The sequence below is a fragment of the Canis lupus genome, chromosome 4 (assembly GCF_048164855.1).
Source record: "Canis lupus baileyi chromosome 4, mCanLup2.hap1, whole genome shotgun sequence".
Taxonomy (NCBI): Eukaryota; Metazoa; Chordata; class Mammalia; order Carnivora; family Canidae; genus Canis; species Canis lupus.
In genome coordinates, this window is record NC_132841.1 from 2,478,002 (window position 1) to 2,490,785 (window position 12,784).

Below are 12,784 nucleotides of genomic sequence, written 5' to 3' on the forward strand. Positions count from 1 at the left end.
ATTGAGTTCAAGTGCTTTCTAGGATTTCTTTTCAAGACAAATTTTAAAGGTAAAAACTTCAAATAGGATTTCTAAAGATTCTCTTGTGGCCAGGGGCCTGGATTTGTTTTGAAATGAATAAGACCAACTCTATAATTTGAAACTGAGCTAGAAGGAGACTAGCAGGAACTAGAAGGAGATCACAGCATGTATCATGACCAGCCAAGGAAGCATTGTTTTAGGTTTGGCAGGTGGCTTCCTGATGGAAAACATCTCCTCAGATGTTTTTGGAATCTATGTTGATTGATTTTAAACAATCATTCCCTGAGTTAGAATCTACTTTTCAGCCCTCTCTCTTTGTGGCCTAATTAATCTCTTTCTAGTTACTAGAATGGATTCTCTTTCTACAAATAAGAACTCTCACCAATGCAATGACCTGTGTGTCCTAGACCCTCTGTCCAGCTCATTCTTTCTCCAGCACCATCTACACCTTCTCCTTTGCTTCACCTATTCCCAAGGTAATGTCGTTGAAAATCACAATAGATAGGAGGAAATGAGGCGAGTTGGATGAAAGGGGAATAATCAGTGTAGATGTTGGTAAGTAAGTCAGTGTATTGAATCCCTGTTTTACCCTCTTTTGTCCAGAATAATCATACTTCAATAGTTTGCTTCTCCTTCCTGGGCAGGAGCTTTTATTTATGGAGGTCATAGTCTTTAAGAACCAGTCAGATATGCTCTGGCTCTTAATTCCTTTTACTGGAGCAGAACCAGTGGTTTTGGAAGACAGATATAGTAAGAAATTAGAGAAAGTATTTTAATATGCAACACTTTTGGGGAAACTATTCAACAGCTGCTGCTTCTTTATATAAGTTCAGAAATTCAGATCTGCAGTGTTTATGGAAAAACAAATATCTCAAAGTTAAGTATATATAAATATAAAATATATTATACATTTATATGTGTTATATATTTTGATATGTTTATATATTTTATATAAATATACATATTTATCTGTAGGTGTTTATATATATGTTTATGCAAAAAAAATATATATATATATATATTAGTTTCCCCTTATTGCTTTCTGTGATTTCAGTTACCCATAGTCAACTGCAGTCTAGAAGCGGGTGATCTTCCTACTCACATAATGTCAGAAGGTCAAACTTAGCCTAACATTATGTCACAGTGTCTACGTCATTCACCTCACTTCTCACCATGTAGGCATTTACTTTATCATCTCACATCTCACATAGTCACCAGAAGAGTAAGGTGACAATAGAGTAAGAGTAAGAGTAAGGTGCAATAAGACTGAGAGTGAGACATTTATATAACTTTTATTACAAAAGATTGTCATACTTGTCCTATTTTATTATTAGTCATTGTTTTCAATTTCCTACTGTGCCTAATTTATGAATTAAATTCTTCATAGGTATGTATGTGTAGGAAAAAAACAGTATATTATTATTTGAGTGTTATTGTATTTGGATATTTGGGTATTATTGTAAATATCCAGCAGTGCAATTGCTGGATCATCGGGTAGTTCTATTTTTAACTTTTTGAGGAACCTCCATATTGTTTTTCAGAGTGGCTGCACCAGTTTGCATTTCTACCAACAGTGCATGAGGGACCCTTTTCTCCTCATCTTCGCCAACATCTTTTGTTTTAAGTGTTGTTGAGTTTAGCTATTCTGACAGATGTGAGATGATAACTCATTGTATTTTGATTTGCATTTCTTTGATGATGAGTGATGTTGAATATCTTCTCATGTGTCTATTAGTCATCTGTATGCTGTCTTTGGAGAAATGTCTATTCATGTTATCTGCCCATTTTTTAATTGGATTGTTTTGGGGGTGTTAAGTTTTATAAGTTTTATATATATTTTGGACACTAACCCTTTATTGGATATGTCATTTGCAAATATCTCCTCATATATCTCTTCACATATCTGATGATAATTGTGGTTATCAGCAGGACCTCTCTGGGGCTATGTGGCAAAAGCCCTATGGATATCTTTTCACATGGCTATTTGGCTTTCTTACAACATGTTGGCTGGATTCTAAAAATAAAGATCCCAAGAAAAGTTCAGGTGTATGGCATTTTTATAACTTAGTTTAAATGTTTAAAGTCATATAGCATTACATATACTGCATTCTTTTGATCAGAGCAGTCATAAAGGTGATATCTGTTTCAAGATGAAGTGACTTTTATACCACTACTTTAGCAGCACTGCCAATGCTCTATTTTAAGGAGTGTGTATACTTGCACACATTGGTAATGTCTTTGGCTGAATTAACCTTCAATGTTTTCTTCTTTACCTGCATAGTCAAAATCATATGCCAATTCTGGCTCATGTAGACTTATTCACGTGATGGACATCCTTGGAAAATAAAGTGTTTGTTCTCTAGTCACAACTATTCACATCCCTCTCATATAAAAAAAATACACTCCAGATGGAGGGGAAGACGGCGGAAGAGTAGGGTCCCCAAATCACCTGTCCCCACCAAATTACCTAGATAAAATTCAAATCATCCTGAAAATCTACAAATTCGGCCTGAGATTTAAAGAGAGACCAGCTGGAATGCTACAGTGAGAAGAGTTCGCGCTTCTATCAAGGTAGGAAGACGGGGAAAAAGAAATAAAGAAACAAAAGGCCTCCAAGGGGGAGGGGCCACGCGAGGAGCCAGGCTGAGGCCGGGGCGAGGGTCCCCAGGACAGGAGAGCCCCGTCCCGGAGAAGCAGGAGCTGCATCAACCTTCCTGGGCGGAGAGGGGCTCGCAGGGAGGTGGAGCAGGACCCAGGAGGGCGGGGATGCCCTCGGGCTCCCGGGGACATTAACAGACACCTGCGCCCCGGGGAGAGTGCGCCGAGTTCCCTAATTAATATTGTGAAAATGTCAATGTTACCCAGGGCAACTTACACGTTTAATGCAATCCCTATCAAAATACCATGGACATTCTTCAGAGAGTTGGAACAAATTATTTTGAGATTTGTGTGGAATCAGAAAAGACCCCGAATAGCCAGGGGAATTTTTAAAAAGAAAACCAGAGCTGGGGGCATCACAATGCTAGATTTCAGGTTGTACTACAAAGCTGTGGTCATCAAGACAGTGTGGTACTGGCACAAAAACAGACACGTACATCAATGGAACAGAATAGAGAACCCAGAAGTAGACTCTCAACTTTATGGTCAACTAATATTCGATAATGGAGGAAGGACTATCCACTGGAAGAAAGACGGTCTCTTCAATAAATGGTGCTGGGAAAATTGGACATCCACATGCAGAAGAATGAAACTAGACCAGTCTCTTGCACCAGACACAAAGATAAACTCAAAATGGATGAAAAATCTAAATGTGAGACAAGATTCCATCAAAATCCTAGAGGAGAACACAGGCAACACCCTTTTTGAACTCGGCCATAGTAACTTCTTGCAAGATACATCCACAAAGGCAAAAGAAACAAAAGCAAAAATGAACTATTGGGCCTTCATCAAGATAAGAAGCTTTTGCACAGCAAAGGATACAGTCAACAAAACTAAAAGACAACCTACAGAATGGGAGAAGATATTTGCAAATGACCTATCAGATAAAGGGCTAATTTCTAAGATCTATAAAGAACTTCTTAAACTCAACACCAAAGAAACAAACAATCCAATCATGAAATGGGCAAAAGACATGAAGAGAAATCTCACAGAGGAAGACATAGACATGGCCAACATGCACATGAGAAAATGCTCTGCATCACTTGCCATCAGGGAAATACAAATCAAAACCACAATGAGATACCACCTCACACCAGCGAGAATGGGGAAAATTAACAAGGCAGGAAACCACAAATGTTGAAGAGGATGCGGAGAAAAGGGAACCCTCTTACACTGTTGGTGGGAATGTGAACTGGTGCAGCCACTCTGGAAAACTGTGTGGAGGTTCCTCAAAGAGTGAAAAATAGACCTGCCCTACGACCCAGCAATTGCACTGTTGGGGATTTACCCCAAATATTCAGATGCAATGAAACGTCGGGACACCTGCACCCCGATGTTTCTAGCAGCAAAGTCCACAATAGCCAAACTGTGGAAGGAGCCTTGGTGTCCATTGAAAGATGAATGGATAAAGAAGATGTGGTCTATGTATACAATGGAATATTCCTCAGCCATTAGAAACGACAAATACCCACCATTTGCTTCAACGTGGATGGAACTGGAGGGGATTATGCTTAGTGAAGTAAGTCAATTGGGGAAGGACAAACAGTGTATGGTCTCATTCATTTGGGGAATATAAATAATAGTGAAAGGGAATATAAGGGAAGGGAGAAGAAATGTGTGGGAAATATCAGAAAGGGAGACAGAACATGAAGACTCCTAACTCTGGGAAACGAACTAGGGGTGGTGGAAGGGGAGGAGGGCTGGGGGTGGGGGTGAATGGGTGGCGGGCACTGTGGGGGGCACTTGACAGGATGAGCACTGGGTGTTATTCTGTATGTTGGTAAATTGAACACCAATAAAAAATAAATTTATTATAAAAAATAAAATAAAATAAAATATAATAAAATAAAATAAAATAATAAAATAATGGAAAAAAAATTTAAAAATACACTCCAAACCCCTAGGCATTCTGTCATTTGTGACTTATCTAAAAGTTCAGGTTTTCATCATCTGCATCATGTTCATGTGCAAATGAGGCACCTAAAATATCATTCATCAGATACAGACATTTGAGTACAAGTCTTATTTATTTATATATGTATTTATTTATTTAAAATATTTATTTATTTATTCATGAGAGATGCAGAAACCAGGCAGAGGGAGAATCAGTCTCCCTGCAGGGAGCCTGGTTCAGGATTTGATTCCAGGACCCAGGATCATGCCGTGAGTCTAAGGCAGTTGCCTAACCACTGACCCACCCAGGTATTTTAAGTTGTCTCACTTTAAAATATGTGAACTAAGTGTTGAAGTTATCAAGCATAACATGGTGGGACAGGCACCAAAAAACTACTAGAGACACTTGTTTCAAAAATAGTGAGACAGGGAATGGCTTGTAAGCAGTAGTCACTGGTCCATAGCAGTTCTGAAATCCAATCAAGCACATAGACCTGAGCTCTAGCATCTTGCTCTTAGTATGGTTTTCTGAGTCATTCTCTCTTTTACATTAGAATAGCACATATTTGCAGGTAAGTACTTTAAAGTTCCAAAAGCCTCTTTTCATTTTGCATTGACTTTTTCTTTAGTCCATGTTGCTGTAATTAATTTAAAAATCTTGAGAACATTATGGAAATCAATGGAAATATACTCCATTAGACAAAGCACATGCAGAAAATAAACTCCATCCAGAAAAAAAGGTAATGTTGACCTTATAAAATGATTTGCAAAACATGTCCTCTTATCTTATTAAAACAATTATTTCTTTACCTTGGGTTCCCTAAAAACATGCTTTGGGATAACAGCTTTAAGATTATTGAAGCTCTGTAGCAGAGAAGATCTAGGGAGGGTCACCTTTTAGATTTTACAAGGCCTTTTGTCTTTCAAAATATACAGTCCTTGCAAATATTTTATTATATTTGTTCCTAAGTATTTCTGTTTTAATCCAATTATAAATGTTATTTTTTATTAATTTAATTTTTCAATTGTGCATTTCTAGCATATGGAACTACATTGATTTTTTTGTCTAATCATCTTATATCCTGCAACCTTGCTCAGTTTTCTTATTAGTTATAGTAGCTGCAGTACATACTTGTACTGCAAGTGTTCTTAGTTTTCAATGATTCATCACTACATGTGATATTAATTGTAATATTTTATGGAAGCTCTTGATAAGGTTGAAGTAATTTCCTTCTATTCCTAATTACCTAAAGTTTCATTTTGAATGGACTTCAAATTTGTTAGTTTCTGTTCTCCATATGTCTGTTGGTTTTGTTTTTCCCCCTTATTTTGTCAATATACTGAATGACAGTGGAACTGATGGTTAAACTTTCATTTCTGGGAATTACCCAACTTGATCGCACAGCATAATATCCTTTGAATATAATGTTGAATTCTACTTGCCAAAATATTTTAAGGAGATGTTGTCTATATTCATGTCTGACATTAAACTGTTACTTTCAATGTCCTTATTTTTGGTAGCAGAGTAATGATCTCATAAAATGATTTCCTTAGCACTTCCTCTTCTGTTTTCTGAAATGATTTGTTTATAGCAGTATTATGTTTTGGTTACAATTTAAAATAATTCACAAGTAGAGTAATCTGGTCCTTTTGTCTTTTGGGGAGGATTTGATTATTAATTAAATGTCTTTTAATTATATAAAGCTATTCATATTCCTTATTTCTACGTCATCTTAATCAGTTTTGATGCTGTCTTCCAATAAATTTGTCCATTTCATCTCTTATTAAAATTATTGTAATTAAGTTGTTTGTAATATTTCCTTACTATCCATTTAATATCTGTAACTCTACAGACTTCTATCCTTTCTTTCATTCCTAATATCGGACATTTTATGATTTCCGTTGTTCATGATTGGGAGTTTATCAATTTTACTAATTTTAGGGAAAGATTTTTGACTCTATTATTTTTTTCTATATACATCCATTTCCTATTTCATGTAATTCTCCTCCTATTTCTATTATTTTCTTTATTCTACTTATTTTGTATTTGATTTATACTACTTTTTCTATTTCCTTATAGTATAAACATAAATTACTGATTTTAGACCTTTTCTTTCTAGTCAAATATAAACATTTTAAATCACAAAATTTCCTCTAAGATCGGCTCTAGTTCTTTTTCATGAATTTGGATATGTTGATTATTGTTTTTAGTTCTAATTAAAATTACTCTCTAATTACCACAGACTGTTTCGATGTGCATTCTTTAGGCTCCAAATATTTGAAAAAAAAAATTAGGTTCTTTTCTATTATTGATTTTAATTAACTGTTTCATAATCAGAGACTATACTATTTGTGATTTAAGTCTCCTTATGTTTATGGAGATAGGTGCTATTGCCCAGCACATGTTCTTTTTTGTGTGTGAATATCTTATATGCATTGAAAAAATTGTGTATTCTAATGCTATTGGGTAGAGTGTAGTATAAATGTCAATTATTAGAAGTATTGTTCAAACCTTCTATAAGCTATTTAAGTCTTATCTTCAAGTTATACTTCAAATATTGAGTAAAGAACATTAAAATTTCCAAATCTAATTTTGAATTTGTGAATTCCTTCTTTTAGTTATTTTTTCAAGTATTTTGAAGATTTGTTATTAGGTGCATACAAAATGTTTAGAATTGTTTTATCTTTAGGATGAATTGCCCTCTTTATTAGTAGAAAGTGGACATTTATATTCCTGGCAGTAATACTTGTTTAAAGACTATTTTATCTGAAATAAATATAAGCACTGATATTTGTACTTTTTTGTGGTATTTCTTATTTCATCATTTTACTTTTAACCTTTCTGTGTCTTTATATTTAAAATGAGATTCTTGTATACAGCATATGATGGGGTTGTCTGTCTTCACACAATCTGTTCATCTCTCCTTTTTTTAATTTAATTTAATTTAATTTAATTTTTTTTTTAATTTATTCATGATAGGCACACAGTGAGAGAGAGAGAGGCAGAGACACAGGCAGAGGGAGAAGCAGGCTCCATGCACTGGGAGCCTGACGTGGGATTCAATCCCGGATCTCCAGGATCGCGCCCTGGGCCAAAGGCAGGCGCCAAACCGCTGCGCCACCCAGGGATCCCTCATCTCTCCTTTTTTAAGTGTTTAGGATGTTTATGTATAGTACAATTACCAATATTATAGACTTTAAGTCTACCAACTTGCTATTTGTTTTCTGCTGTCCTCTTTACTTTGTTCTTCCTATTTTGCTGAACTTTTTAATTGAATCAAATTAATTTTTTTTTAATCTCTTCTATTGGTTTAGTAGTATACCTTTGGTTTGAATTTTTAGTCAGTTTAGCAGAGGTCAGCAACTATGACCTCAAGATGGCAGTGTAGATTGCAAATTACATTTTAATGGAACATAGACACACCCATTCACTTGCAAATTGCCCAAAGATGATTTTGTGCTACAATGTCATGGTTGAATAGCTGAACAGAGAATGAATGGCTACTAAGTCTAAAGTATTGACCATGTAGCCCTTTAAGGGAACATTCACAGGCTCCAATCTTAAGTTTCCAGTATGTATCTTTATCATTTCTTACTTTCATTTAACAAAATATCAATGCAAGTATAATGTAACAGTCTGTGGCCTGTACATTTCCCACCTTATTCTTTGCGCTATTTTGTCAAACATATTATTTATATATGTGTTAAAGCCTCACAATGTATTTTCATTGATATTACGTTTCTTCAAACAGTACATATTTCTTTATGGACTTTTAAAAATCAGAAAAAAATCTTTTAATTAATCCAAACATTTGTTATTTCTAGCATGCTTCATTTATTTTTGCAGATATATGTTTCCACTTGATATTATTTTCTTTTCCTCTAAAGAAACTCTGTTTTAAAAGATGTATTTATTTATTTGAGAGAGAGAGAGAGAAAGAGAGAGAGAGAGAGAGAGAGGGAGCATATGAACAAGGGATGGGGCAGAAGGAGGAGGAGATAGAGAATCTCAAGCAGATTTCCTGCTGAACATGGAGACTGATGTGGAGGCTCAATCCCAAGACCCTGAGATCATGACCTGAGACCAAGTCAAGAGTCAGTTGCTTAACTGACTGAACCAACCAGGTGCCCCACCCCTAAAGAATTTCTTGTTTCATTTCTTGCAGTTCAGATATACTACTTATTCGTCTAAACTTTTGTTTGAATAAAAATGTCTTTATTTCACTTTTATTTTTGAAGGATATGTTCTGTCATATTAAATTTTGAGGTAACAAGGCTTTTGTGTCAGCACTTTACACATATGGTTCCATAATAGTCTGGCTTGTTTTCCTTCTTATAAGAATATTGTTTATTCTTATATTTTTTCTCTTTGTATTATGTTTCTTTTTTGTTGGCATCAATTGGTTTTACACAATTTGATTATGATATACTTTGCTTAGTGTGTTTTTTCTTTGTATTTAATCTATTTGGTGATCATCGAATTGTGGATTTCTACTTCTCATCAAATTTAGTAAAAATTGTTAATATTTCAAGTGTGTTTTTTCTGACACACCCATTGTGACTCAAATTTTATATATATTGTCTGAAAGTAAAATTATTGATAACTGTTAAATTTTTTAGTCTTTTTACTCTTTGTGATTCAATTTTAATATTTTCCATTTATATATCTTCAAACTCAAATATCTTTTTTTCTTATGCAATCTGCTATTAATTTTATCAAGTACATGTTTTCATTTGACAAATTGCATTGTTCATTTGTGATAGATTTTTTTAAATGTTCTACTTGTCTTTTCAATTTATTATTTTTTCTCTAAACCCTATGTATATTTATACTAGTTCTTTTAGAATTATTTGCCAATCCATCAATGCTATTGTGTCTGCATCTTTCTATTGGCTGATTTTTCTCTTGGTTATGGGTCATGTGTTCCTAGCTTCCTTTCATACTTAGTAATTTGGTTTAAATGCTGAAGATTGTAACTATAACTTTGTTGAGTGCTTTGATGTATTGAATTTGTTTTGCCAGGAAATTAACTTATGAATCAACTCAGTAATTTTAATCTTTGTTTTTAAGCTGTGTTAGAGCAGGTGTAAAGTTAGCATTTACCCTAGGGTAGTCTATGCCTCCTACTAAGGAATGAGCTCTCTGGAGCCTTCACTGAATGACCTGGGCATTTCATTAAATATCTCCTTTCTGGTTGATTGGAACTCACTACTCTCTCAGGCCTGGAAAACCCTTGGAATTCTTCAGCTCACAGCTGCTCAGATGTACTTCACCTGGCATGCTAGATTTCACACAACCTATCTGCAGATAATTCTTCAGTAACAGATTCAAGGGGACTTTCATGCAGATTTCTGGAGAAGTTTCTCAGTGTAGCTCTCTCCTCTCCCATATTATTCCTTATATATTCCAGCTGACTCATCATCCCTAAACTCCAATCTGTTTTACTCAATTGTGCAGTAGTAAAGTGCTCTTCTTGATTTTGCCTCCCTCTCTACACTCTCTAGAATGTACTTCCAGAAAAGCCAAGTAAGTGTATCATAAATATGACCTCAATTGATTGCATCTTATTTTGTAATCCTAATCCTGCATGTACCTAATGCCTGAAAATTGCTGTTTCATGTATTCTATTTCTTTTTTATGAAAGAGTAGAAACATGGCCAGCAGTAGTAATTAGACTTCATTTACTTCTATTCTTGTCTTTATTATTTTCTTTTTTTTCAAACTTTTAAAATAATTTTGTGATTATTTTCTAACCTCTTCATTAAAACTAGGTTGATTTAAAATTTTCCATTTTTCTAAATGTCTTTTGTAGGTATAAGTTTCTTTATCACCAACTCTTTTGGCTTTGTTTAAAAATTCCAGTCATATTCCCATTGCTATATAAACTCAAAATACTATCTAATTTCTCTTCTATGTCTTAGGCTGAAATTATTTTGTTTGTTGCCCAATTTCCACATATTTGAGAATTTTTTGTTAACTTTTCATTATTGATTTCTACTTTAATTCCTATAAAATTGTAGGAAGTACTTGAATGATTTCAATATTTTCTAATTGTTTATGTTTATAGCTCCAATGTGGTATATTTTTATGAATGTCCCACATGCATTTGAAAAGAATATAATAATATATATATATAATATATATATATTATAAACACTAATATAATTAGTATTTTATGTGCATTCTAAAAGTGTCCATTATGTCAAATCATTTAAGGTTATTTGTACATCTCTCATATTCTCACTGATTTCTGGTTGGTCTAGTTATCTCAATAACTAAAAGAGGTGTCATAAATGCTTCAAACAAACTTAGAGACTGCAAATTGGGATGAGTTAATTAGGAAATGAAATAGGACTGGCTTGGACAACACAGCAATTTTCTGGGATACCTGGATGGCAGAGGTGGGGCCTTGCTCATTTTTGAGTGTGGCCATAGCTGGATTCACAGTTTACATGGTGTGCAACACCATAAGTCAAAGAATTTGACAATTCAGTCAAGAAAGATAATGTCAGGAAAGGAAGAATGAAAGATTTGGGAGCACCTAGGAAACAGTGAGGTTATGCAATTTTAAGCTATGTTCCGGATTGTTTTCTAACTGGTATTGCATCCAGGATAGAAATGAAAACCTTTTTATTTTATTTTTTAATGTGGTTTTACATTTTTTATTTTATTTATTTACTCATGAGAGACACACAGAGAGAGAGAGAGAGAGGCAGAGACACAGGCAGAGGGAGAAGCAGGCTCCATTCAGGGAGCCCAATGTGGGACTTGATCCCGTGACTCCCAGATCATGCCCTGAGCCAAAGGCAGCACTCAAACACTGAGCCACCCAGGCATCCCTGAAAACCTTTTTAATAGAACTAGGGAACTAATTACTATCAGATAGGTTAATTTGAATTTTATATATAGTAGTAGTTCACATTGTGCAGCCCAGAAGTTGTATGTATGTATGTATTTACATATGTAGGTATGTATGTATTTATGAGAGAGAGAGTGCACACAAGCAGGAGGAGGGCCAAAGTCAGTCATGGGGCTCATTCTCAGGGTGCCAGGATCACAACCTCAGCTCAAGTAAGATGCTTAATGGACTGAGCCATCCAGGTGCCCCACAGCTCAGAAGTTTTATAGTGTTCTATGCTTAACCAACCAGCATCTCTAGCTCCTATTTCATGAAATTCTTTATATTAAAACCCATTTCTTTATCTAAAGATGCAAAATCCCCTGCAAAGCCCCAATATATATTGATCTTAAATATTTTGGATTCAATATCATTTCATAGTCACAGAATTTCAAAATTTAAAATAATAATATACATCTTTTAGCACAAATTATTATTTTTCAAATGAGAAAAAAAAGACTCAAAGGTTACAGATAGCCTAGGTTTTTCTTCCTCTCATTTTGAAGAAGACCTTTCTCATTTTCAGTATTTCTTTATTCAGTATCTTTTATAGGCAGAATTCTAACTTTCATCACATTATTTTTCTTATGTCTTAGATCATGAACTTTTCTTTCTGCTTTTTTTTTTCCTTTGGGTGTGTGTTCAGGAAATAATCATTCTTTACTTTTCCCAAGAATGCCTTCTTGGGATAACAGCCCAGTAAGAGATGACTATGGCATGTCAAATGCTGGCAGTGATTATGGTTTATCAGTGCAAACCTGCCTTTATAATTTTATTCAGATTGAAATGCTCTTATTTATATCTGTATAATTCTCTCATTTTCTACACAGATCTAATTGCAACCCCAGATACACTTTGATCAAATATCAATTTATATCTAGCTTGCGGAAACAAAACATTCAAATCCATAAATCACAAGAGTGCTAGTCTCCCATGTGTTTTAGAAAGGGTATTGGTAAATGACAATTATAAATTCAAATCTCCATTAACAAACTCTAGTATTAGCCTATGAATAATGTGAAATTACATTTCCACTCTAAGCAAACAATGCTCTTCCATTCTGGAACATCCATTTACTTAAAGACTCTATCTCATCTCCATTTAAGATGTTTTCCCTAAGAAATTCATACCTTAAATTTTTAACTTAGATAAAATGGACAATTTTCTAGAAAAAAAAATTAATATTTCTCATTCATTAAATAAAAAGCATTAATATTCCTCACTAAGATAATTCCTTACTAAGATAATTCAAATAGAAACTTGTCCCAAAATATTTTATGTTAATTCTGCCCAATATTCAAGGTTTCAAAATG

General features: G+C 34.3%; 2 long non-coding RNA genes across 9 annotated transcripts in view; one reads left to right on the forward strand and one right to left on the reverse strand.

Annotated features, from left to right (window-relative positions):
- LOC140631725 (uncharacterized) overlaps nucleotides 1-12,784 on the forward strand; it is a 179,093-nt gene that overhangs the window by 117,827 nt on the left and 48,482 nt on the right. For 2 of the 8 annotated variants that reach the window (XR_012029224.1, XR_012029228.1), the window contains one exon: nucleotides 363-727. The exons of the other annotated variants lie outside the window; for them this stretch is intronic. This is a non-coding gene — a long non-coding RNA (uncharacterized lncRNA). Of the gene's footprint in view, nucleotides 1-362; nucleotides 728-12,784 lie in introns of those variants that run through there. 8 annotated transcript variants of the gene reach the window in all.
- LOC140631727 (uncharacterized) overlaps nucleotides 1-12,784 on the reverse strand; it is a 29,500-nt gene that overhangs the window by 6,447 nt on the left and 10,269 nt on the right. The gene's annotated exons all lie outside the window — the stretch shown is intronic.